This window comes from Salmo salar, chromosome 13 (assembly GCF_965601325.2).
Source record: "Salmo salar chromosome 13, fSalSal1, whole genome shotgun sequence".
Classification (NCBI taxonomy): Eukaryota; Metazoa; Chordata; class Actinopteri; order Salmoniformes; family Salmonidae; genus Salmo; species Salmo salar.
Window position 1 is genome coordinate 21,720,806 of NC_138303.1, and position 25,951 is coordinate 21,746,756.

A 25,951-nucleotide genomic window follows, 5' to 3' on the forward strand; every position below is an offset into this window, starting at 1 on the left:
TGCAGCCAGCAATACATTTTCACTGTCTTGTAATCTCCCATTCTACAGGGAAATACCCATCACTATAACGTCCCATACTGTCTTTCAATACTCAATGTTTATTTTGTCCCAAACCTTACGAGATCCAGCAAATAGACAACGTCCTCTGTGGGAGTGCAATAAAATGTTCATGAATAAATAAATGTCCACACACACTCTGAATAGCTCACTGTGTTCTCACTGTGTTCTCACTGTGTGTGTGACAGAGATTCTTACTAACACCTGCGTGACAGCCATGGTGGTCAACAATCAGAAGCGGAGATTAGTAAATAATGTCTCACTGAATACACACACACACACACACACACACACACACACACACACACACACACACACACACACACACACACACACACACTGATTCTGCCGATAGCAAGGAGAGAGATGTTTATGAGATTGTGAAAGGCCTCGTATTTACAAATGATGATACAATATAAAACACCTACAAACATACACACACAAAATATAGACACACATTCACACACGTTTCCATAGAGCATTGAATCATATAATTAAAGCTTTTCTAATCCTAACTACCATGGGACTGACACAAGACCTGTACATACATCTGGCTGGATCTCTGAACCTATTGCCAGATTAATCCAATCTCAACAGATTAAAAACATTAATGCCATTCAGATCACGGGTGTCACAAAATATGATGTTTATTGAGGCACGACATGCACTAGCATGGATGCTAGTCTGTCTCTCCTTTTTCGCTAATGTTCACAGAAATGTAATGACAGAATGGACACAACGTGGAAGTCTATCGTGTCGAATAGACAACCATCTCATTTCAATAAAACATTTTTTATGAAAAAAACACGTTGTGAACGAGTTGTGGGTTCCTTTCCTATTTTAATCAATGACATTATCATAATGAGGCCATTATCATGCCAGTATCAGGAGCTGAGTCTCCCCGTTGGACATTAATCAGTACAGAGTTGTGGATTAATTCTCCTAGTTCTCCTAGTCCAATGCATACACAGTATACACTATCATATGATAAGCAGTAGTGATGTGGGAATAAATGATACAGTTACATATTGGAAAATGATTTGTTATGATAAAATGTATGGTATGGTTTTGACAATATCACACTGTTATGTTCGCTCTAGTCGGCTGGACCAGCACCACAACTCCACTATTTCCTTCATCTTCTTTTTAAATAGGGAGACAATCTGTTTTCAGCATTTACTTCCATGACTGATCATGTACCTCTCATGATCTCTCTTGTTCCTCTGCAGCAGACGTACATTCGGAACATCGAATCACAATACATATAGAATCGTAAGAATTGCAATACATATCGTTTCGGCACCTGAGTATAGCGATAATATCGCATTGTGAGGTCCCTGGCAATTCCCAGCCCTACTAATCATCAGAGGAACACTTGAGAGGAACCCCTTATCTCCTCCAGAGTATGTGGTGCTGGTGATAATTGCATGAAAAGACAGTGTGAACAGGGAACATGACCTACCCCCTAGCTTGGTGATAACTATTGTGAAAAGATAGACTGTGTGAACTGTGAACGTGACCTACCCCCTAGCTTGGTGATAACTACTGTGAAAAGACTAGACTGTGTGAACTGTGAACGTGACCTACCCCCTAGCTTGGTGATAACTACTGTGAAAAGATAGACTGCGTGAACTGTGATCGTTGCCTACCCCCTAGCTAGGTGATAACTACTGTGAATCTCACTCTGTCACCTACTGTGCTGTTACATAAGGATACAAGAGAGATGTTACATTTTCAAATGATGTTTCAGGAGTTAAAAGTTTCTATTCAATCCCTTTATCTAACTTTTGCTATGGTATATAGCCCCAAGGGATAAGTCAAATTGTAATCTCACCTCCTCTTCTCCTCTCCTCCCCTCCCCTCCCCTCTCATCCTATCATCTCCCCTCTTCATCTCTTCTGCCTTCATACATCCTCTTTCCTCTCTTCCTCCTCCTCTCTCTCTCCTCCTCTTGGCCTGTAATTCCCTATTGCACAGAATGAATAATTCAAGGTGATTTATCTGTCAGTGGGTTTTGGTGCCCTGAACCGCCCAGTCATGGACCCGTGGTACTAATGGAGGGGGGCAGGCTGACACTCTGACTACACCATTCATGTTGCGTGAGCGAGTGATGCAAAATAAATGTATCCAATAAGGAGGGGTCTTGCAGCGTGTCCAAGTTCTATTTTAGCACCTGCGTGCGCAGACGTCTCTATTAGAGATGCTCAACATGCTGCAGGTCCCCTCCTTATTGGATAGCAGGAAGATACAAACCCACGTGGATGAAAGACCAACTAGGAGAGATTCATCAAAGAAAACAAACTAAAAATGAACAGGGTTTCCCTTATTACCTGTGGAGTAGAGAAACACAATTTTGTATGACTCCCACTGAAAATTCTACAAAGAACCAGCTAAAAAGAGGACATATGCATGTCAGGTAAAATAACAAGCCAATGTTCATCTCTCAGGAAAAAATAGCAACAGCTAGCTAGCGTAATGTCTATGAATGTTTCATGTGTGTTTTGACATTCCCCGAAATCGATTTTTTGGATTTTGGTATTTTAACCTGTGTGTCATGATCGTGCATGGTGAGGATAGACTAAAAGATCATGCACACAATGGCGCACGCACGGGCCAGTGTTGCAATGAGGTCCTGCTCTCTCTGCCCAGGCCAGGACTGATCTGTCTGGGTAACTGGACAATCTACTCCCCCCTGACCCACATGCATGAGTGTTGCAGGGGTCTAACGCACTGCATCTCAGTGCTAGAGGTGTCACTACAGACCCTGGTTCAATTCCAGGCTGTATCACAGATGAGACACTGACGTCATCAGAGTGTGACGTATGTTTGTTGATGTTGAACGCTGAAACCTGAACTAAAGACCTCAGTTTAAAAACTGACAGTGTTTTCATATACATTTATTTTATTTTGGATCCTGCGGTTCTGTTGGGCTAAATTGCTGTGAGCGCTGCTATCTTCCCCGGGAACCTGCCAGATTACGCATTGTGGGAGAGACACGAAAGCCCAGCTAGCCTAGCTGGCTCGGCGGTCTCAAATGGAGCCGCTATTGAATGTTTCCAACGTTGCAGGAGCTGCATTTACTTTGCTTTGTTCCTGGACTATGTGGACCGCGTTGGCTTTCAATGTTGCTTGCGGAGGACTACAGGAGCAAAGTAGCTACTCTTAGCAAGCAAGTAGCAAACCTGCATAAGCTACTGAGGAACCCACGCCAACCTACTTTTTATTTTTCTTCCACCCCAGTAGCCGGACGCCACCCTGGTCTGGTGGAAGTTTCGCCTCCGTGTTGGCTCTCCACAGCCGACTGGCTGATACTAGGCAGGTTTCCATCCCCGAAGGGGTCTCTGCCTTCCCTGGAGAACGGAGCTGATCTTGACCCAAACAACCAGCCATGGAGGTATGTCACTCGCCGTGGAAGACAACGGGGGTCTCCATGGAGATGTTGAACCCGGAACTGACACAGACCAGAAACAGCTTTGCCGCCCTGGATCCAGAGGTTCCGGCGCCTTCGTCTGGGTTGGCTTCCCAATCAAGATCGGATCCGGAGGTACCTGCGTCTTTGTCCTCGGCTCTGTTTCCGTCTCCGGTGGCTGATACCTCGGGTTCAGATCCTCGGAGCTCCCACCCTCATCAGACCGTGAGGCTGCCTGAGAGACCGGCCCATTCAACATCACCAGCTGTCATCAATGGCAGCTCTGTGGTGAGAAACATCTCAGTTCCCAAGGAAAAAACCCTATGCTACCCAGGAGCACGAGTACAGGACATCACAAGGTTACTTCCTACTGTTCTATGACAGATCCCGGGAGCTGACACTGTCGTAGTCCATGTGGGGTCAAACGACATCAGGAGGGATAGATCGGAACATATGAAAATGGATTTTAAAGAACTGATTTTAGCATTAAAAGACTCCAAAAAACGGCCAATAATTTCAGGTCCAGTACCATCGTTGGGCCGCGGGTGTGAAAGATTCAGCAGACTGCAGGCATTACACATCTGGCTAAAAGACTACTGTCTGCTGGAGTCACTTTTATTGATAACTTTGACACCTTCTGGAAACAGAAGATACTCTACAGGAATGACGGAGTCCATCCAAATCATCTTGGCTCCTGGACTCTGTCCACGCATTTCAAGGCTGCTCTGAAACAATGACTTAATAATGACCCAAGACCAGCTCAGTTAATCCCTACCATTGTGACAAGGAGTCGTCATAATGCTGCATCAAACGTACATGATCTTAGGGGCATTGGTAAACACAATGTAAGTAATTTAATTTATGTACCCCTAACTGCACAGAACACATCTGTTTATCCTACAGCTATTGTAAGCAGTAATCATGAGCCTATAAACCAGAGTTACACTGTTAGCACTGAGGCGGTGTGCAATAGTAGGAAGACCACTTTATGCAGCTCACCCTGCACTATCAGCTCCAAAGTAAATAACATGAGTAAGTCTACCCCTGATAAGCTTCCCAGTAAAGCATTAAAAACAATCAAGCATATAACATATGTAGCCTAAGAAACAAGGTCCATGAAGTCAATAACTTGCTTGTAACAGATGAAATTCATATTCTGACAATCATTGAAACTCACTTAGATAATACATTTGATGATACTGTGGTAGCAATACATGGTTATAACATCTACTGAAAAGACAGAAATGCCAACGGAGGCGGTGTTGCGATCTATATACAGAACCACATTCCTGTAAAGCTTAGAGATGATCTAATGTTAAATACTGTTGAAGTAATATGGCTACAGGTTCATCTGCCTCACCTAAAGCCCATTCTGGGGGGAAGCTGCTATAGACCACCAAGTGTTAACAGTCAGTATCTGGATAATATGTGTGAAATGCTTGATAATGTATGTGATATTAACAGAGAAGTATATTTTCTGGGTGATTTAAATATTGACTGGCTATCATCAAGCTGCCCACTCAGGAAAAAACTTCAAACTGTAACCAGTGCCCGCAACCTGGTTCAGGTTGTCAGTCAATCTACCAGGGTAGTTACAAACAGCACAGGAATGAAATCAACATGTATTGATCACATCTTTACTAATGCTGCAGATATTTGCATTAAAGCAGTATCCAAATCCATAGGACGTAGTGATCACAAAATAATAGCCATATCTAGGAAAACCAAAGTTCCCATGGCTGGGCCTAATATAGCGTATAAGAGGTCATACAAGAAGTTTTGTAGTGATTCATATGTTGATGATGTAAAGAATATTTGCTGGTCTGTGGTTTGTAATGAGGAGCAACCAGACGCTGCACTTGACGCATTTATGAAACTACTTATTCCAGTTATTAATAAACACGCACCCAATAAGAAAATGACTGTAAAAACTGTTAAATCCCCTTGAATTGATGAGAAATTAAATAATTGTATGGTTGAGAGGGATGAGGCAAAAGGTATGGCAATTAAGTCTGGCAGCCCAACTGATTGGCAAACGCACTGCAAATTAAGAAATCATGTGACTAAACTAAAGAAAAAGAAACTACACAATGAATCAAAGATAAATGATATAAAGAATGATAGTAAAAAGCTTTGGGGCACCTTAAATGACATTTTGGGGAAAACAGCCAATTCAGCTCCTTCATTCATTGAATCAGATGGCTCATTCATCACAAAGCCAACTGATATTGCCAACTACTTTAATGACTTTTTCATTGGCAAGATAAGCAAACTTAGGGATGACATGCCAGCAACAAACGCTGACACTACACATCCAAGTATATCGAACCAAATTTTGAAAGACAAGAATTGTACTTTTGAATTCCGTAAAGTCATTGTGGAAGAGGTGAAAAAAATATTGTTGTCTATCAACAATGACAAGCCACCGGGGGCTGACAATCTAGATGGAAAATGACTGAGGATAATAGCGAACAATATTGCCACATCTTCAATTTAAGCCTACTAGACAGCGTGTGCCCTCAGGCCTGGAGGGAAGCTAAAGTTATTCAGCTACCAAAGAATAGTAAAGCCACCTTTACTGGCTCAAATAGCCGACCAATCAGCCTGTTACCAACCCTGGAAAAAACTTCTGGAAACTTCTGGAAAAAATTGTGTTTGACCAGATACAATGCTATTTACAGTAAAGAAAATTGACAACAGAATTTCAACATGCTTATAGGAAAGGACACTCAACAAGCACAGCACTTACACAAATGACTGATAATTGGCTTAGAGAAATTGATGATAAAATGATTGTGGGGCTGTCTTGTTAGACTTCAGTGCAGCTTTTGACATTATTGATCATAGTCTGCTGCTAGAAAAACGTATGTGTTATGGCTTTACACCCCCTGCTATATTGTGGATAAAGAGTTACCTGTCTAACAGAACACAGAGGGTGTTCTTTAATGGAAGCCTATCAAATATAATCCAGTTAGAATCAGGAATTACCCAGGGTAGCTGTTTAGGCCCCTTGCTTTTTTAAATTTTTACTAATGACATGTCACTGACTTTGAGCAAAGCCAGAGTTTCTACGTATGCAGATGACTCAACACTTTACACGTCAGTTACTCCAGCGACTGCAATGACTGCAACACTCAACAAAGAGCTGCAGTAAGTTTCAGAGTGTGTGGCAAGGAATAAGTTAGTCCTAAATATTTCTAAAACTAAAAGCATTGTACTTGGAACAAAACACTCCCTAAACCCTAAACCTCAACTAAATCTTGTAATAAACAATGTGGAAATTGAGCAAGTTGAGATGACTAAACTGCTTGGAGTAACCTTAGATTGTAAACTGTCATGGTCAAATCATATTGATGCAGTAGTAGCTAAGATGGGGAGAAGTCTGTCTTTAATAAAGCGATGCTCTGCCTTCTTAACAACACTATCAACAAGGCAGGTCCTACAGTCCCTAGTTTTGTTGCACCTTGACTACTGTTCAGTCGTGTGGTCAGGTGCCACGAAAAAGGTCTTTGTAATTGGCTCAGAACAGGGCAGCACGGCTGGCCCTTGGATGTACACAGAGAGCTAATAGGAATAATATGCATGTCAATCTCTCCTGGCTCAAAGTAGAGGAGAGATTGACGTATTAGTATTGACTTATTGGTATTGACATGTTGAATGCACCGAGCTGTCTCTCTAAACTACTAGCACACAGCTCGAACACCCATGCATACCCCACAAGACATGCCACAAGAGGTCTCTTCACCTTCCCCAAGTCCAGAACAGACTATGGGAGGCACAAAGTACTACATAGAGCCATGACTACATGGAACTCTATTCCACATCAAGTAACTGACGCAAGCAGTAAAATTTGATTTTAAAAAACAGATTAAAAAAAACACCTTATGTAACAGCGGGGACTGAGCCCTCTGTAGAAGGTTTTCATCAAGGATCTCCCTGTACTTTGCTCCGTTAATCTTTCGCTCGATCCTGACTAGTCTCCCAGTCCCCGCCGCTGCAAAAAATCCCCACAGCATGATGCTGCCACCACCATGCTTTACTGTAGGGATGGTGCCAGGTTTCCTCCAGACGTGACACTTGGCATTCAGGCCAAAGAGTTCAATCTAGGGGAGATGTTCTACAGTGGTCTGGCACTGGGTTAAACAGGAATTGTTCTCAGGCCCAGTGAGGGCTGGCTGACTGTTCTGTCACCCCGTAGAGGGGACTCCTGTTCTGCCTAGAAGTGTTCAGCCATCACCTGCAGGAGAGAGACAGGCTTTATCTTTAATACATATGGAGGAGAAACATCATGCCTGGAGATGGCCTCTGGAGAAACACGCTATGGAATCAAGACAGTTAAGTCAGTTCATAGAAGTGCTAAGTATAGATCAGTACATTGTAAGATGTACATTGTGTATATGTGTGTGTGTGCCGGTGCATGGGTGCGGATCATTATGTGGGTGGGGGTAACACCCTGGGGATTGAACCTGGGTTGTCTGCAACATCAAGACCAAATTAGAACTTTGAACACAAGTCTAGGTGTCTCTGTGAGTCCTCATGCCTCAGACAAGCAGATAGACATCAATAGTGTAATCCAGGTCACCGATGTAACTAAGGTATCAAACAACATCCGCTACTTTGTACGTTTGCTCGTTCGGTGACCCATCTCTGCTGCTTGTGAATTTGTATGTAAGACACATAGGATTTACATCGGGGTAGTTCATAGCATCTGTATACCCGCATACAAACTAGAGTGTAATGTGCATCCCTGTCTGGAAAGAACACTACATTTGTTTCGGTTGCAAATGTTGATGACAACAGCTCTGTTTGCTTCACAGTGCAATTGAATTGTGTCCCGCCTGTACAGAAAAACACTTTACTTGAAGCACCCTTTTATGTGTTCTATTGCCTTGTTCTAATGCCAGAGCTGGAATAGAGCATTATAAACTCTAACAAAGTAATAATGTGATGATGTAGATAATATTCACAATATCAAAGCCTTCATTAAAACGCTATAGATGGCTGCATCTACAATGTTAAAATAGAAAGACTCCAAACACCATCATTGTGCAGTGAAACCATGAAAAGCAGCAGGCCTAAGCTGAGCTCTGGTATTTGGAAGACGTTGGAATTTAAACCCAATAGAAGTGTTCTGATACACTGAACGGATTTCAAAACACAATGCAAGTAATCTGACACACCCAAAGTGGTTCTTCAATGTAAATATTGGTGTTTTTAAGAGTCTTGTGAAAACCATTGGCCTTCCCTGTGGCTCAGTTGGTAGAGCAGTTGGTAGAGCAGTTGGTAGAGCAGTTGGTAGAGCAGTTGGTAGAGCAGTTGGTAGAGCAGTTGGTAGAGCAGTTGGTAGAGCAGTTGGTAGAGCATGGTGTTTGCAACGCCAGGGTTGTGGGTTCGATTCCCACGGGGGGCCAGTACAAAAAATAAAATAATTATTATAAAAAAATGCATGAAATGTATGAAATGTATGCATTCACTACTGTAAGTCGCTCTGGATAAGAGCGTCTGCTAAATGACTAAAATGTAAATGTAAAAATGTGTTTCAGTGCATGTAAATGGCAGCATCAAAACACAAAAAGCATGTGTTGGCAGACTGTGTCTCTCATATAATCAAATGGTTTTGAAATGCCAATGATTTATAGTGTAAATATTGATTGATGAGGATTTTCAGACAATATTTGAATTAAGATTTTAAAGAAGACTTGAAATGAATACATTTCCTAGGGCACTAATTATTGGCTACAGTTGCCAGGCCCATTGTGAGATTATAAATGATGTTACAATCTAAGTGTTTAGGGATATTTAAAATATAGCAGGGGTAACATGTATAAAGTGCATCTTCATGTGAGAAGGTGGATGTGAACCCAGGTCTCCTGCTTATCAAAACACTTCCTTAGTCCACTCAGCCAGTCTGCAGGACTAAGGATGAGACAGAGAGAAGGTTGGAGATGCAACAGCTGCGTTGGAATGAGATCAATTTGGTTGATAGTTCTGATGTTATGGGTCAGGAGGCTGAGGGTCAAGGACCTGAATGATCTGTAGTGGAAAGCGACAGGTAAAAAAGAGAGACCATGTTACTAAAAGCAGTGGTGCTTCTAGAGGGTGAAGGTAGCGAAGCAGAGTAATGATGTGTCGGAGTGGAAAGTTGTGATGGTGTTTGATGTGAACAGAAAGCCGCATTTACACCCTATCTGATTAACCAATGACGTAAATAGGTGAAGTAAAACTATCCCAGCTCATTGGAAATGTTAAACTGCTAACATTCTGTGCTAGCCATGCTCAGCAGGGGAAGATTCTGATCATAGAAACTCAAGAAGAAGAATATCAAAAGCCATGTCCCTGGAGCTTACGCCAAGTTGAGGGGAGACATTTCTGGGGCCCCAATAGCTATGTCCATAGATGATATTATAGAAATTGTGAAGGGGGGCAGAGTGATTGAGGCTAAAAGGTTGATCAGCAGGAAAGAGGGTCAAAGAAATGAAAGCTTATCAGTGTTAATGAGGTTTGAGGTTTTGCCGAAAAAGAACAGATTTCCTGAATGATTTGTAGTGGAAAGTAGATTTCCTTAGTTTCAATGTCCCAGAATGTGTCCCATTCCCATTTTAAATGACAGAGAATGGGACATGTAGCTGCTCAGTGTAAAGAAAATAAAATATGTGCCAAGTGTGGAGGGGAACATGAATACGGGGACAGTGGGGACAATGCGAAGGCTAAGTGTTGGAATTGTTGGGGGGAACACAGTGCAGCATTTGTTGGATGACAGGTGCAGAGAAAGGCTAGAGATATACTGTCAATCATGATGTCTCATATGCAGAGGCTGTAAGACAGATTGGTGGAACTACTAGGTGGACTGATAGAGCTACTATGGCTGCTCCAATAGTAAGTTACTGTGAGAACTGGTGTTTCTACTAGTCCTGACATGCTTTCGCTGCCTGCTTAATAATCTTGCTCCCATAAATGTGCCGTGTCAAAGGACAGCAATAGTAAAAAAAAAATTGACTTCATAGTTTTCATCGGAAAGGTTATGAACACGACTCAGAGTTTGGAAAGCAGAAATGCCAGGCTGAAGATTATTGAGGATAAGGCAACAGATTAATTAGGGGAACAGTCTCCCGTCTTCCCAGGCTGCTGGCCTGGAGTAGAATCAGATGGGGCCAGAGTAGTGGAATAGTGGTGAGGTTTTAATGGGTGCAGGGTTACTTGGTTAGGGCAATTTCTTCACAAAGTGTAATGAATTCATACTACAGAATAGTAGGCTGATACACAGCCAATACAGGTGGCGGCATGCACCTATAACATTTGTTTACAGACCGCCATAATACCAAAGAAGAAGAAGGAGACAGGTGAGAACACACCAAACGCTCAGGTGAAACTCTCCAAATCAATCCAAGAAAGTATGCATCAATGACAATTTGACTATGAAATGTTATTACATTGAAGAAGGAAACAGAAAAGGAATTCACTCAACATGAACATTTGTTTTGCGTAGCATTTCGGCTGCTAATGGTCGCAGTATGGTAATGCTTGGTGCATTGATCAGTTTTCTCGATGCTACATGTAGTTGTTAATTGACACAATGTCCTTGTTGGCACCTTTCACACACTTGTTTTTTATGCAAATTAAGGCCTGTCTTTTTTTGCTTTTATGCAAATTAAGGCCTATTTTTTTGTTAATACTGCTGGTTTATTTGCCTAACAGCTTTATATATTGTTCAATGCTCGCCCCACATGCTATATGCTACACTAAATAGCCACTGCTAATTTAGCCTGCTTTAGCTCTGGCTTACCATGCCACATGTTATTGCATCCAACTATTCATACCCCTTGACTTATTCCACATTTTGTTGTGTTACAGCCTGAATTCAAAATTGATTAAATAAGTCTCATCCATCTATACACAATAACCCATAATGACAAAGTGAAAACATGTTTTTAGAAATTGGTACACATTTTTTGAAAATGAAATACATAAGTATTCAGACCCTTTGCTATGACACTCCAAACGGAGCTCAGGTGCATCCAGTTTCCTTTGATCATCCTTGAGACGTCATTACCACTTGATTTGAGTCCATATGTAGCCAATTCAATTGTTTGCACATGATTTATGAAGAAATACACCTGTCTATATAAGGTCCCACAGTTGACTGCATGTCAGAGCAGAAACTATACCATGAAGTCCAAGGAACTGTCCATAGATCTCCAAGATAGAATTGTGATGAGGCATATATCTGGGGAAGGGTATAAAACAATTTCTAAAGTGTTGAAAGTTTCCAAAAACTCAGTGGTCTCCATCATTAGGAAATTGAAAAAATATGAAAAAATACGCCTGGAATTTGCAAAAATGGCAAAAAGATCATGTTGTCTGACGAGTCAAAAATGTTACTATTTGGCCTGAATGCAAAGCAGTATGTCTGGAGAAAACCAGGCGCAGCTCATCAGCCGTCTACCACCACCCCGACCGTGAAGCATGGTGGTGGGACCATCATGCTATGGGGATGCTTTTTAGTGGCAGAGATTGGGAGACTGATAGAGGGAAGAATGAATGGAGCCAAATACAGGCAAATTCTTGAGAAACTGCTTCAAAGTACAAACGACCTTTGACTGGGGAGGTGAGGATTTACAAACCAACGGGACAATGACCCCAAGCATACAGCCAAAGCAACACTGGAATGGCTTCAGAACAAGAACATGAAAATCATTGAGTGGCCCAGCCAAAGCTCAGACTTGAATCCCATTGAAAATCTGTGGTAAGACTTGAAGACTGCTGTTCCTCATCTAACTTAACTGAGCTTGAGGAAATCTGCAAGGAAGATTGGGTGAAAATCCCCAAATCCAAATTCACAAAGCTGATACAGACATCCCCAGGACGACTCAAAGCTGTAATCGCCGCTAAAGGTGCTTCTATAAAGTATTGACTCAGGGGTGTGAATACTTATATAAATTTGATATTTCTGTATTTCATTTTCAATAAATGTGCAAAAAGAAAAAACATTTTCTGAAAGCTCTGTATATGCATATCGCTATTGATATGTTTAAAAAAATGGATATTTCTATTGCAATTTATTAATATTAAGGCAGTTAGTACATGAATGCATAATTCAGTAATTATCTTTATGGCTTGCTATTATTTGCTATTTCTGTCTCCCTGCAGAAGAAATATACACAGTTAAAAGTTTGGACAAACCTACTCATTCAAGGGTTTTTCTTTATTTTTACTATTTTCTACATTGTAGAATAATAGTGAAGACATCAAACTATGAAATAACACATATGGAATCATGTAGTAAACAAAAAAGTGTTAAACAAATCGAAATATATTTTAGATTTGAGATTCTTCAAAGTAGCCACTCTTTGCCTTGATGACAGCATTACACACTCTTGGCATACTCTCAACCAGCTTCACCTGGAATGCTTTTCCAACAGCCTTGAAGGAGTTCCCAAATATGCTGAGCACTTGTTGGCTGCTTTTACTTCACTCGGTGGTCCAACTCATCCCAATTGGGTTGCATCATGCTGTGGGGATTTTTGCAGCGGCGGGGACTGGGAGACTAGTCAGGATCGCGCGAAAGATTAACGGAGCAAAGTACAGGGAGATCCTTGATGAAAACCTTCTACAGAAAGCTCAGGACCTCAGACTGGGGCGAGGATCCCCTTCCAACAGTACAATGACCCTAAGCACGCAGCCAAGACAATGCAGGAGTGGCTATAGGACAAGTCTCTGAATGTCTTTGAGTGGCCCAGCTCAAGTCCGGACTAGAACCTGATCGAACATCTCTGGATAGACCTGAAAATAGCTGTGCAGGGATGCTCCCCATCCAACCTGACAGAACTTGAGAGGATCTGCTGAGAAGAATGGGAGAAACTCCCCAAATACAGGTGTGCCAAGCTTGTAGCGTCATACCCAAGAAGATTCGAGACTCTAATCGCTGCCAAAGGCTCTTCAACAAAGTACTGAGTAAAGGGTCTGAATACTTATTTAAATATATATAAAATGAAATATTACATATATATACACACATTTGCCAAAATAAAAAATAAACAGTTTTTGCTTTGTCGTTATGGGGTATTGTGTGTAGATTGATAAGGGGAAAAAAATGTGAATCCAAGGCTGTAACGTAACAAAATGTGGAAAAAGTCAAGGGGTCTGAATACTTTCTGAATGCACTGTGTCAAGACTATAACTATAAGGGCACAAGGTACAGACCCAAATGCAGACACAGGAGGCAGATGGTTGAGCTCTGATATTTATTACACCAAAAGGGGTAGGCAAAAGGCAGGTTGGGGACAGGTGAGAGTTCATAAACCAGGTCAGAGTCCAAACAGTACCAGGGGATAGATAGGCTAGAGGTTACGACAAGCAGGGGTTCAGTGAACAGGTCCGAGTCCAAACAGTACCAGGGGATAGGCAGGCTCGAGGTCACGACAGGCAGGGATTCAGTGAACAGGTCCAAACAGTACAAGGGGATAGGCAGGCTCAAGGTCAGGACAGGCAGAGTGGTCAGGCAGGCAGATTCGGCATCAGGACAGGCAAGGGTCAAAACCAGGAGGGCTAGCAAAAACAGGGACTGGGAAAAATAGGAGCTCGGAGAAACGCTGGTTGACTTGGCAAAACAAGACAAACTGGCACAGAGAGACACGAAACACAGTGATAAATACACAGGGACTAATGGGGAAAACAGGAGACACCTGGAGGTGGGTGGAGACAATCACCAAGACAGGTGAAACAGATCAGGGCATGACAACTACCAATTGGATATCAAGAAATTGACGAGAGAAGGGGTAAAAAGTACAACAAAAAATCTCATTGTATGCTCTCTGGACATGTGTTAGTAGTACCCAACTTGCTAACTACCATCAGGTCCTAATGGCCTGGTACTTATCATCAAAACAGTAGGCCTATCATACTTTTAAAACTCACCTCACTGTGATGATCAATTTGAAGAAATTAGTTCAACAGCGAGTTGAAACAGTGTAAAATATGTTTGTTGTTTCAAAGCCTAATACATCGAAATGGACAGTGCTTTCTAAGGTGATGATTCATTTCACTTCCCCATATGCATATTAGCGCTTATGCATATGCATCGGCTTATGAGCCCCCCCCCACCCCCCACACCCCTAAAAAAAACTAATTAAAATGTTGATTGTGCCGTTATACAATACGAAGCCTGCCACATATTATGCATAGCATAAAAACATAAAACAAAACTGATTTAAGATGTCTTTGGTACATAATTGGTCTAGCCTTTGAGTGTGGACTGTATTATTATGCATACTGGATGGACTGGTTACCTTACACTCCAAAATGTCTATCCATGAGTCTGGGAGAGAAAGTATAGTCCTAGGCGATGCTGCTGGTTCATTGATTATGCAGGGCGGCTTACAGTTAGCCTACAATTAGGGAATTTGTATTTGATTTTGAATAGCCTAGTAACATTACCTTTAGCTATACAGCATATCTCACCACCATGCGTTTCCACCTCCTCTCTCCTGTATTCCTTCCTCAAGAGCGCAGACGGGCTGTCAACAGTTTAGTGAAATTTGTTTAGTTGTGAAAACATGTTACTATCGATGTTCCCGAACGGATTTCACTTGGTTTCCCAAATTAAGCACTTAATATCTGCAGGAACAAGGTTGGAGAGCCCATGGCATACATAGTTTGGGTGGAATATCCCCTGTCGGGCAGCGAAAGCATGCTCCTCAAACAGTGGTTGATGCGTGGAGTGAAACACGGCTTCTTATGTTTATTTCTCAGCTGCTCATATTAAGCACATGCTCCGCTATAAAACCGAAGTAGCCTATAAAACTGACTGGCGGGAAAGCACGCGGCCTCCATTCACTAATCGAGTGCATACAGATGACATGTATTTTGTCCCCTGTCCATTTAATAATGGGACATTCTAAATCGAAACAAATTGTACATATTAGTAAAGACAAGCATTAGCGGTGCGTGCGTAAAATCACCGGGGAAGCCAAAAAGCCATATTACAACCTATGTGATGTCATAGTTGCGTTGTTTGCTCAATAACCTGTTAATTAATATGTTTGCGACGGTGATATATAGGCCTAAAGGCCGAGACAATAAGAAGTCACAGTGGCAGAATAAATTCAACCACACCTTTGTTTTATTAAAAAAAAAACACTGAAGACAATATTAAATTGAGATTAGTCTGATGGGTGAAAATATTATCACTTGATGAGAGAACAGCTGTGCAGCCTGAGGCAAGAAACAGAGCAAGCATTTTTTTTTTGCTACTTTCTCAAATCATCAATAGCCTATAGTCTCTTCATGCAGCCCATATCTGTTCTGATTTCTAATACATTCTAAGGTTTGTATCATTCACAACTAAGGTTGACAAATAACTAAATCTAACATATAGTACTTGTTTAAAATAATAACTTTTACGCTCAACATAGCCACTTCATATGCCACACGCTCTGTAATGGGAAAAATACAATATTTGATTCAACTAAGTTAAATTATATTCTTCTTACTATAAAATAAAATAATGGCACAGGACTTATAAGCATATCTTGCCAGCTAAATGAACAAGCCTACAGCCTATGACATGGAGCATAGCCATATAACTAACATACAGTAGGCCAACTCATATTCTGTTCTTCTGAAATACATTTTCTTCATATCATAATGTTTCTTTAGACCTGACTAAAATAAATCATGGATTTACTTTGATGGTATATATTAAATAGATGTATTATACTTTTTTAAATGTAGATGTTCCAAAGACACACATCAGCATCAGCAGTTTAGACCTGTGGAGACCTGGAGATGCTCAACATGTTTATATTAAATAACCGTCAATTAGCGGGAGATCAGCAGTCTTCTGCCACAACCCTAAATATGATAAACACCTTACAGATCTTTGAAGTGTCTTTATCAGTATAAAATGTGAAAGACCTGTTCATGTTTTGTTGTCATTTGATCATTTGCAAAGAAAAGAGAAAGCCCTTGAAACTTAAAAATCATGTCTTGATAAACAAATGTTGTAGTTATTGTACTGTAATAATTTTAATAACTATTTTCTCACATCCTTTGTTATAGCATAATACTGTACATTTGACCATTTTAAGTTACCAATGAGGAGTTTATCAGCACACCATATAGGAGCAGGGAATATACAAAAAGAGGGATCTATACAGTATTTAAACTGCAGAAGAAGGGATCTATACAGTATTTAAACTACAGAAGAAGGGATCTATACAGTATTTAAACTCCAGAAGAAGGGATCTATACAGTATTTAAACTCCAAAAGAAGGGATATATACAGTATTTAAACTCCAGAAGAAGGGATCTATACAGTATTTAAACTGCAGAAGAAAGGATCTATACAGTATTTAAACTCCAGAAGTAGGGATCTATACAGTATTTAAACTCCAGAAGAAGGGATCTATACAGTATTTAAACTCCAGAAGTAGGGATCTATACAGTATTTAAACTCCAGAAGTAGGGATCTATACAGTATTTAAACTCCAGAAGAAGGGATCTATACAGTATTTAAACTGCAGAAGAAGGGATCTATACAGTATTTAAACTCCAGAAGTAGGGATCTATACAGTATTTAAACTCCAGAAGAAGGGATCTATACAGTATTTAAACTACAGAAGAAGGGATCTATACAGTATTTAAACTCCAGAAGAAGGGATCTATACAGTATTTAAACTCCAGAAGTAGGGATCTATACAGTATTTAAACTCCAGAAGAAGGGATCTATACAGTATTTAAACTGCAGAATAAGGGATCTATACAGTATTTAAACTCCAGAAGAAGGGATCTATACAGTATTTAAACTCCAGAAGAAGGGATCTATACAGTATTTAAACTCCAGAAGAAGGGATCTATACAGTATTTAAACTCCAGAAGAAGGGATCTATACAGTATTTAAACTCCAGAAGAAGGGATCTATACAGTATTTAAACTCCAGAAGAAGGGATCTATACAGTATTTAAACTGCAGAAGAAGGGATCTATACAGTATTTAAACTCCAGAAGTAGGGATCTATACAGTATTTAAACTCTAGAAGAAGGGATCTATACAGTATTTAAACTCCAGAAGAAGGGATCTATACAGTATTTAAACTGCAGAAGAAGGGATCTATACAGTATTTAAACTCCAGAAGTAGGGATCTATACAGTATTTAAACTCCAGAAGAAGGGATCTATACAGTATTTAAACTGCAGAAGTAGGGATCTATACAGTATTTAAACTCCAGAAGTATTTAAACTCTAGAAGAAGGGATCTATACAGTATTTAAACTCCAGAAGTAGGGATCTATACAGTATTTAAACTCCAGAAGAAGGGATCTATACAGTATTTAAACTCCAGAAGTAGGGATCTATACAGTATTTAAACTCCAGAAGAAGGGATCTATACAGTATTTAAACTCCAGAAGAAGGGATCTATACAGTATTTAAACTCCAGAAGTAGGGATCTATACAGTATTTAAACTCCAGAAGAAGGGATCTATACAGTATTTAAACTCCAGAAGAAGGGATCTATACAGTATTTAAACTCCAGAAGTAGGGATCTATACAATATTTAAACTCCAGAAGAAGGGATCTATACAGTATTTAAACTCCAGAAGTATTTAAACTCTAGAAGAAGGGATCTATACAGTATTTAAACTCCAGAAGAAGGGATCTATACAGTATTTAAACTCTAGAAGAAGCGATCTATACAGTATTTAAACTCCAGAAGAAGGGATCTATACAGTATTTAAACTCCAGAAGAAGGGATCTATACAGTATTTAAACTCCAGAAGAAGGGATCTATACAGTATTTAAACTCCAGAAGTATTTAAACTCTAGAAGAAGGGATCTATACAGTATTTAAACTCTAGAAGAAGGGATCTATACAGTATTTAAACTCCAGAAGAAGGGATCTATACAGTATTTAAACTCCAGAAGAAGGGATCTATACAGTATTTAAACTCCAGAAGAAGGGATCTATACAGTATTTAAACTGCAGAAGTAGGGATCTATACAGTATTTAAACTCCAGAAGAAGGGATCTATACAGTATTTAAACTCCAGAAGAAGGGATCTATACAGTATTTAAACTCCAGAAGAAGGGATCTATACAGTATTTAAACTCCAGAAGAAGGGATCTATACAGTATTTAAACTCCAGAAGAAGGGATCTATACAGTATTTAAACTCCAGAAGAAGGGATCTATACAGTATTTAAACTCCAGAAGTAGGGATCTATACAGTATTTAAACTCCAGAAGAAGGGATCTATACAGTATTTAAACTCCAGAAGAAGGGATCTATACAGTATTTAAACTCCAGAAGTAGGGATCTATACAGTATTTAAACTCTAGAAGAAGGGATCTATACAGTATTTAAACTCCAGAAGAAGGGATCTATACAGTATTTAAACTCCAGAAGAAGGGATCTATACAGTATTTAAACTCCAGAAGTAGGGATCTATACAGTATTTAAACTCCAGAAGAAGGGATCTAATTATGCACTACACAGGATTCAAAACACCATCATACACTTAGAAAAAAGGGTTTCAAAAGGGTCCTTTGGGCTGTCCCCATATGAGAACCCTTTTTGGTTTCAGGTAGAACCCCTTTGGGTTCCATGTAGAACACTTTGTGGAAAGGGTTCTTCCTGGAACCAAAAAGGGTTCTTCAATGCATTCTCTTATGGGTACAGCCGAATAAGCATTTTAGGTTCTAGAAGGTTCCAGATTTTTTTTAAACTCACAAAAGCTCTGACGAAGGCCGCGAGGCCGATACGTAAAGCTTATTAAATATCAGTGATACTATCAAGAGCAGTGTGCGGTTTCCTTTTTCCTTCATCGGGTTCTAGATGGCACCTTTATTCTTAGACTGTCATGTTTAGGAGCTTTAGCGAGAGACGAAAAAACACAAAAAGAGAAGGTATCTAATTATGCACAAAACAGTACTCACCATAATAGTGTTTTCAACCTTTTCCTCTTGCAAGGTGTTACACAACTCTTGATTAAGTGGTGTTACAATACACCATGTCATGCCTCAGAACTCCTTAGGTTGAATGTTTCAGTGCACCTTAAACCTGTCTCATAACCCCTTACACACATGTGCTTCAAAACTCCAGGTTTCCTCTCTTTAAAGTTGGTGTCAGTGCAGTTGCCACTAGTTTGTGTTACAAACACTTCATTTTAACAGTGAACATGAACACAACCTAAGCAGGTTCTTCACACACACACGCACGCACGCACGCACGCACACACACCACACACACACACACACACACACACACACACACACACACACACACACACACACACACACACACACACACACACACACACACACACACACACACACACACCTACACACACACAAATACAGAGACAGCATGAATGAGAATAGCTGGGAATCCATTCTCTCCTCCAGTTGATGACTATAAATATGTAGAATTTGTCCACTCTGTTCTAAAAGGGGGACCCAGTCCACCCTCCACACCCTCTTCAACCCTGTCTAATAAACACAGCATCATCTCTTCAGGATCAAGATGTGCATCAAATGGGGGTGGGCTGAATCAAACCCGGACAGAATGATAAGGTCATGACTTTTATCATAACATCCTGATCTGCACCTCTCTCCGCTGCTGTCCATCACACCATCGGTGTGCTTCAGGATGGACAGGATCGCCACTAAGCGGGGCATCTATCTATGTATTCGTAAATAATCTGCCAATTGTTAAGTAGCCTACGACACATGTTCAGAACTTCAAAGCGCAATTCCCAAAGGACATGAACAAGTTCCTCACATCGCTGACCCATTGGCTACAGTCCTTTACTGAGTATGAATTATTGATCAGACAGGTGGAAAATACGGCCCCTCTGGCGTCTCTCGAAGTGGTATGTCACATCACTGACAGAACGCAAAAAAGTGATGAAAGTGTAGACCCCAAAATAAACCGTTTTCAACCGGTAAAATATTATTCCTAATTATACTCACTCAGCCTCGCAGGTGAACCGGAGGAGCGATGTTGCCCGGCATTCCGGTCTCTCTCTCTCTCTCTCTCTCGCTCTCTCTCTCTCTCTCTCTGCAAGCTCTTCAAATGAGTTCTCTTGGGACAGCGCACGCCTCGGCTTTTGCAAGCATTCTCTGCAAAGATCCGCCCTCCTCACTCACAACCATCCCTCAATTTTCTGCGATATAAAACGCGAAATCAACATAGCACCGTGCAAAACTGTAGTTTTCCGTTTCTGGGGCAGAAGTAGCGGCTTCAGTTTCTATTTTAGAAGATGCTTCTCGCGCTACCAGGGGCTCATCTCTCGGTTTCCTTTCCTGTCCATCTCTGCTCGCGATTGCTCTGGACCATGTGATGGAGGCAGGAGGTAGGAGGCAGGAGGTAGGAGGCAGGCGCCCTACCCATTCACTGACGCGACCTCCTCCACATAGCTCCCCCCAATGGACAGCCTAAGAAATAATAAAAAGAGGTCTAAATAAATAATATTGAGGATATGGGGACACACACAGTATTTCTTGCGAGATGATAATGATCTAAATATAAATTATTCATAATAATAACCTCTGTATTTATTCCTCATCAAGTCTAGAATATTCTCATTGTAAAACATTGGAGTAATAGCCCACATAATAGAGGCTACTGCTGCCTGGGCTATATAAAACATACATAGTGCATGAGCTTGGGTCTAAATAAGGAAACTATTCATTCACATTGCATGTAGCCCACAGCAAGTTTCTGGTAGCTTCCTTTTTTCAATTTATACTGGGCCTTTATGGGGAATGTCCAGTGTGAGAGAAGGAGTGAGTGAAAAAGAGAGAGGGGGGACAGAGAGAGAGGGGGAAGAAGAGACAGACAGAGAGAGAGAGAGTAGCTCTGTTAAACCAGATATCTAACAGAACAGAGTAGGGAGAGTATTGCAGACTGTCCTAGATGGAAAACAAATCATTCAAGCATGCGTCAACATACACAAATATACACACAATATACTATAACTGCTGATTGGCAAAACAGTGATGTATAGGGGCAGTTGGAAAAACTCTGATGGATCAAGACTGTTAAGACATGGGTGGTGTATATGTTGCTCTTGACCTTCGAATGGGCTTGCACTCACATGATGAATTGGTTGTCATTGTCAGTGATGTATGCATGCATGCATGTTTGAGTGTGTGTGTGCGATTAGGTGAATGCATGTAAGTGTATGTGTGTGAGAGAGAGAGAAGGGGAGAGATGCTCTCAAGGAAAGAAAAGCCTCCTCCCTTTCTGCTTGTCAGAACTCCTTGTATTGTTGCCGGCCATGCACCAGACTCTTGGGCCTCTGCTACAATGCAGCTCTCCTCAGCGCACCATGGCACTGACTGGCCTGTCACTTCTAGTTAGTGTCTGTGTGGGGAATGGGGATGGGAACAACAGACCCCCACGGCCTATAGGGCCAGACTGGACACACAACAGCCCAGTCACACACACACACACACACACACACACACACACACACACACACACACACACACACACACACACACACACACACACACACACACACACACACACACACACACACACACACACACACACACACACACACACACACACACACACACACTGGGGCGATAAGGAGGTGTCAAAGGATAGGGCGGTGAAAGGGGAACACAAGGAAACCTCCATTAGTTGTCGTAATAGAGTTCAGCCAGTGACCTTATTCCTGCTGGGCTGGACTGGGCTGCCTGCACCACACTAACACAACAGGCCTGCTTTTTCACTATTTCTAAAGAAACACAAGATTTAAAGAAACACGCAGTTCACAGACATGCTTTTAAAAAAACATACAGTTCACAGCCTTGCTTTTAAAGAAACACACAGCTCACAGCCTTGCTTTTAAAGAAACACACAGCTCAGCAGCCTTGCTTTTAAAGAAACACACAGCTCACAGCCTTGCTTTTAAAGAAACATGTGTTCTAAATAACACATGACTTTGCATTGGGTTATTATTCAATACTACAAAAGCTGTCTGGTTCGTAATGTCTGGTTGTACTCATTGTATTGACTCACTGTATTGATTAAGAGATAGACCATCTTTAGCATTGTTCAGTATTCTGAACCCACTGACAAAACAGCAAATGATGATGAGGATAGTAACAGCTTAGAACGTTGTCTCTTACTATACTCTTACTATACTTATATCAGATTACCGTCCGGGGCTCCAAAAACACATTACACAACTCAAATCCCTCTAGTAATAGAAAACACATCCTCCACAGTGTAAAACCCACCTCTAAAATACCAATCAGATATATTTCTAGTTGTATAGCGAGGTGGCCTACTGGGCCTAGGCTGGGCCGAGCGATGTGGGGCGATGGGGATGGAGAGAGAGAGGGAGAGGAGAGGGTGCTTCTAAGGAGTGGAGCGGAGGAGTGTGTGATGTTAAAGATTTATCACGCTTGTGCAGGGACGAGATGGGAACCTGCCATGGCAACCAGAACCAACCAGGCATCTGAAAGAGACTGTTCTTAAAGGCTTTTCTATTATGGACCAGACCACAATCAGAAAGAACAGGACAGAGGGCCAAGGTGGAGGAGGAGGAGGGGGAAGAGGAGGAGGAGTAGGAGGAAGAGGAGGAGGGGGAGGGAGAGAGGAAGCAGAGGAGAAGGAGAAGGAGGAGGAGGAGGAGGAGAAGCCAGAGATGGGTATAGATGGAGAATGGAATGATGAAGGGTCAGGGTTAAGGTGGAGGAGGAGAATGGAAGGATGAAGGATGAAGCGTCAGAGTTAAAGTGGAGGAGGAGAAAGACTAAGAGGAGGAGAAGAAAGAAGAAGAGGGTGGAGAACTTGGAGAGAGGGTGGAAGAGGAGAGAAAAGAGGATTGATTGATATAATAATATAATATACGCCATCTAGAAGCTTTTATCCAAAACACCTTAACGTCATGTGAACATTTTACGTATGGATGATCCCAGGAATCAAACCCACTACCTTGGTATTACAAGCGCCATGCTCTACTAACTGAAATACACAGGACCAAAAGAGGCAAGGGAAGTAGAGAGAGAGGAGGAGGGAGGAGAGGAGGAGTAAGCAGGGGTGGGCAACTCCTCAGGGGCTTGAATGGTGGCACACTTTTTCTCCATCCCTAGCAAACACAGCTGATTAATCAAATTGCATTCAAACTGAAGATCATGATTAGGTGATTATTGAAGTCAGGTGTGTTAGCTGAGGCTGGGGCAAAACTGTGACACCAATCAGGCCCCCGAGGACTGGAGTTGCCCCCCCCCCCCCCCTGAGGGGGATGGTGGAGAGAATAGAATATGGTGAAATGTATTGATGGAAAATGAAGGAAAAGGGTTAGACACACACACAGAAACACAGGCCCTGCTCTCCTTGTCTACCTCCTAACTGCATCATCAACCGCAACAGCCTACCTCACAAGGTCGTAAGGTCTAGAAACTGGGCTTGTGAACTCAGTAATAAAGCCCTCTAATTATACAGTGTCTATTTTTATGATCAGTAACACTAAGGACACAGATTTGAGAAATATACACTCATATCCCAAAACTGAAATCTATGAAGGAGGTGTTTCTTTCTATCACTTCTCTTCTCCCTCTCTCTATGCATTCTTGATACAGTAACAGTATCTTCATACTGTCTATTACCACCTAGTCTTCTACTAGCGGAAGTATTTCCCTTCATTCAGAACTGTATATTTTATGATACATCTGATTTACCTTTTTAAATGCCCTTTCAAATCAGAGTTCAACCTTAATTTAACCCTACACACATTTGTTAAATAGTCAGCTGTAACAATCCGTCGTAAGGAGTGGACCAAAATGCAGCGGGTAAAGTGTTCATCTTCTTATTTATTAAAGGAAAAACACTTAAACAAAACAAACGGCGAAAACAGTCCAATGAGGTGCACAGACTATACTGGAAACAACCACCCACAAACACAAGTGAAAAACGAACACACTTAAATATGGCCTCCAATTAGAGACAACGACAACCAGCTGCCTCTAATTGGAGGTCATTGAAAAACACAACATAGAAATAGAAAACTAGAATAAACATAGAAATAGAAAATATAGAACATAAATCAAAAACCCCGAAACACACAAAACAAACACCCCCTGCCACGCCCTGACCAAACTACAATAACAAATAACCCCTTTTACTGGTCAGGAGGTGACAGTACCCCCCCCCCAAAGGTGCAGACCCCGAATGCACCTCAAAACAAAAACCCCACAAAAATAAACCTCAAACTTAAAGGGAGGGAAGGGAGGGTGGCCACTGTCAACGACGGCTCTCGTGCTACACCCCCCCCCCCCCCAATCCTCCAACTATGGAGGTGGCTCTGGCTCTGGCCTTAGTCCCCATTCTAACCTGCCCACCCCCGCTGAAGGCTCAGGGCTGTAGACCACTGCTGAAGGCTCTGGGCTGAGGTGCGTCGCTGGAGACCTCGGGCTGAGGTGCGTCTCTGCAGGCTCCGGACTGTGGGCCGTCTCTGCAGGCTCCGGACTGTGGGCCGTCTCTGCAGGCTCCGGACTGTGGGCCGTCTCTGCAGGCTCCGGACTGTGGGCCATCCCTGCAGGCTCCGGACTGTGAGCCGTCTCTGCCAGTTCCGGACTGTAGGCCGTCTCTGTCGGTTCCGGACTGTAGGACATCGCCGGAAGCTCTGGACGGGGAACTGTCACCGGAAGCTCTGGACGGGGAACAGTCACCGGAAGCTCTGGACGGGGAACAGTCACCGGATGCTCTGGACGGGTAACAGTCACCGGAAGCTCTGGACGGGGAACTGTCACCGGAAGCTCTGGACGGGGAACAGTCACCGGAAGCTCTGGACGAGGAACTGTCGCCGGAAGCTCTGGACGGGGAACAGTCACCGGAAGCTCTGGACGGGGAACAGTCACCGGAAGCTCTGGACGGGGAACAGTCACCGGAAGCTCTGGACGGGGAACTGTCGCCGGAAGCTCTGGACTGGGACTGCGCACTGAAGGCCTGATGCGTGGAGCTGGCTTTGGTGGTGCCAGACTATTGACACGCACCTCAGGGCTAGTGCGAGGAGCAGGACGTACTGGACTGGGCAGGCGCACTAGAGACCTGATGCGTGGGGCTGGCTTTGGGGGCGCCAGACTAGTGACACGCACCTCAGGGCTAGCGCGAGGATTAGGAACAGGACGTACTGGACTGGGCAGGCGCACTAGAGGCCTGATGCGTGGGGCTGGCTTTGGAGGCACCAGAACAGTAACACACACCACAGGGCTAGTGCGAGGAGCAGGAACAGGATACACTGGGTCTTGAAGACGCACTGGAGGTCTGGAGCGCACAGCCTGCACAACCCGTCCTGGCTGGATTGTCACTGTAGCCCTGCACAGGCGGAGTTCTGGCACAGGGCGAACTGGGCTGTGCTGAGGAATGATGGCTGCCGTGCGTAGAGCAAGCGCAGGGAAGCCTGGGCCTAGGAGACGCACTGGTGGCCAGATATGCTGAGCAGGCATACTCCTTCCTGGATGGATGCCCACTC

At 42.3% G+C, this 25,951-nt stretch overlaps 1 protein-coding gene across 1 annotated transcript in view; it reads right to left on the reverse strand.

Annotated features, from left to right (window-relative positions):
* LOC106566589 (uncharacterized) overlaps positions 1-20,787 on the reverse strand; it is a 95,466-nt gene extending 74,679 nt beyond the window's left edge. Inside the window, exon 1 of the mRNA XM_014134730.3 lies at positions 20,430-20,787. The gene's annotated coding sequence lies outside the window, so the exon portion shown is untranslated. The remainder of the gene's footprint in view (positions 1-20,429) is intronic.
* Between the last annotated feature and the right edge of the window lie 5,164 nt (positions 20,788-25,951).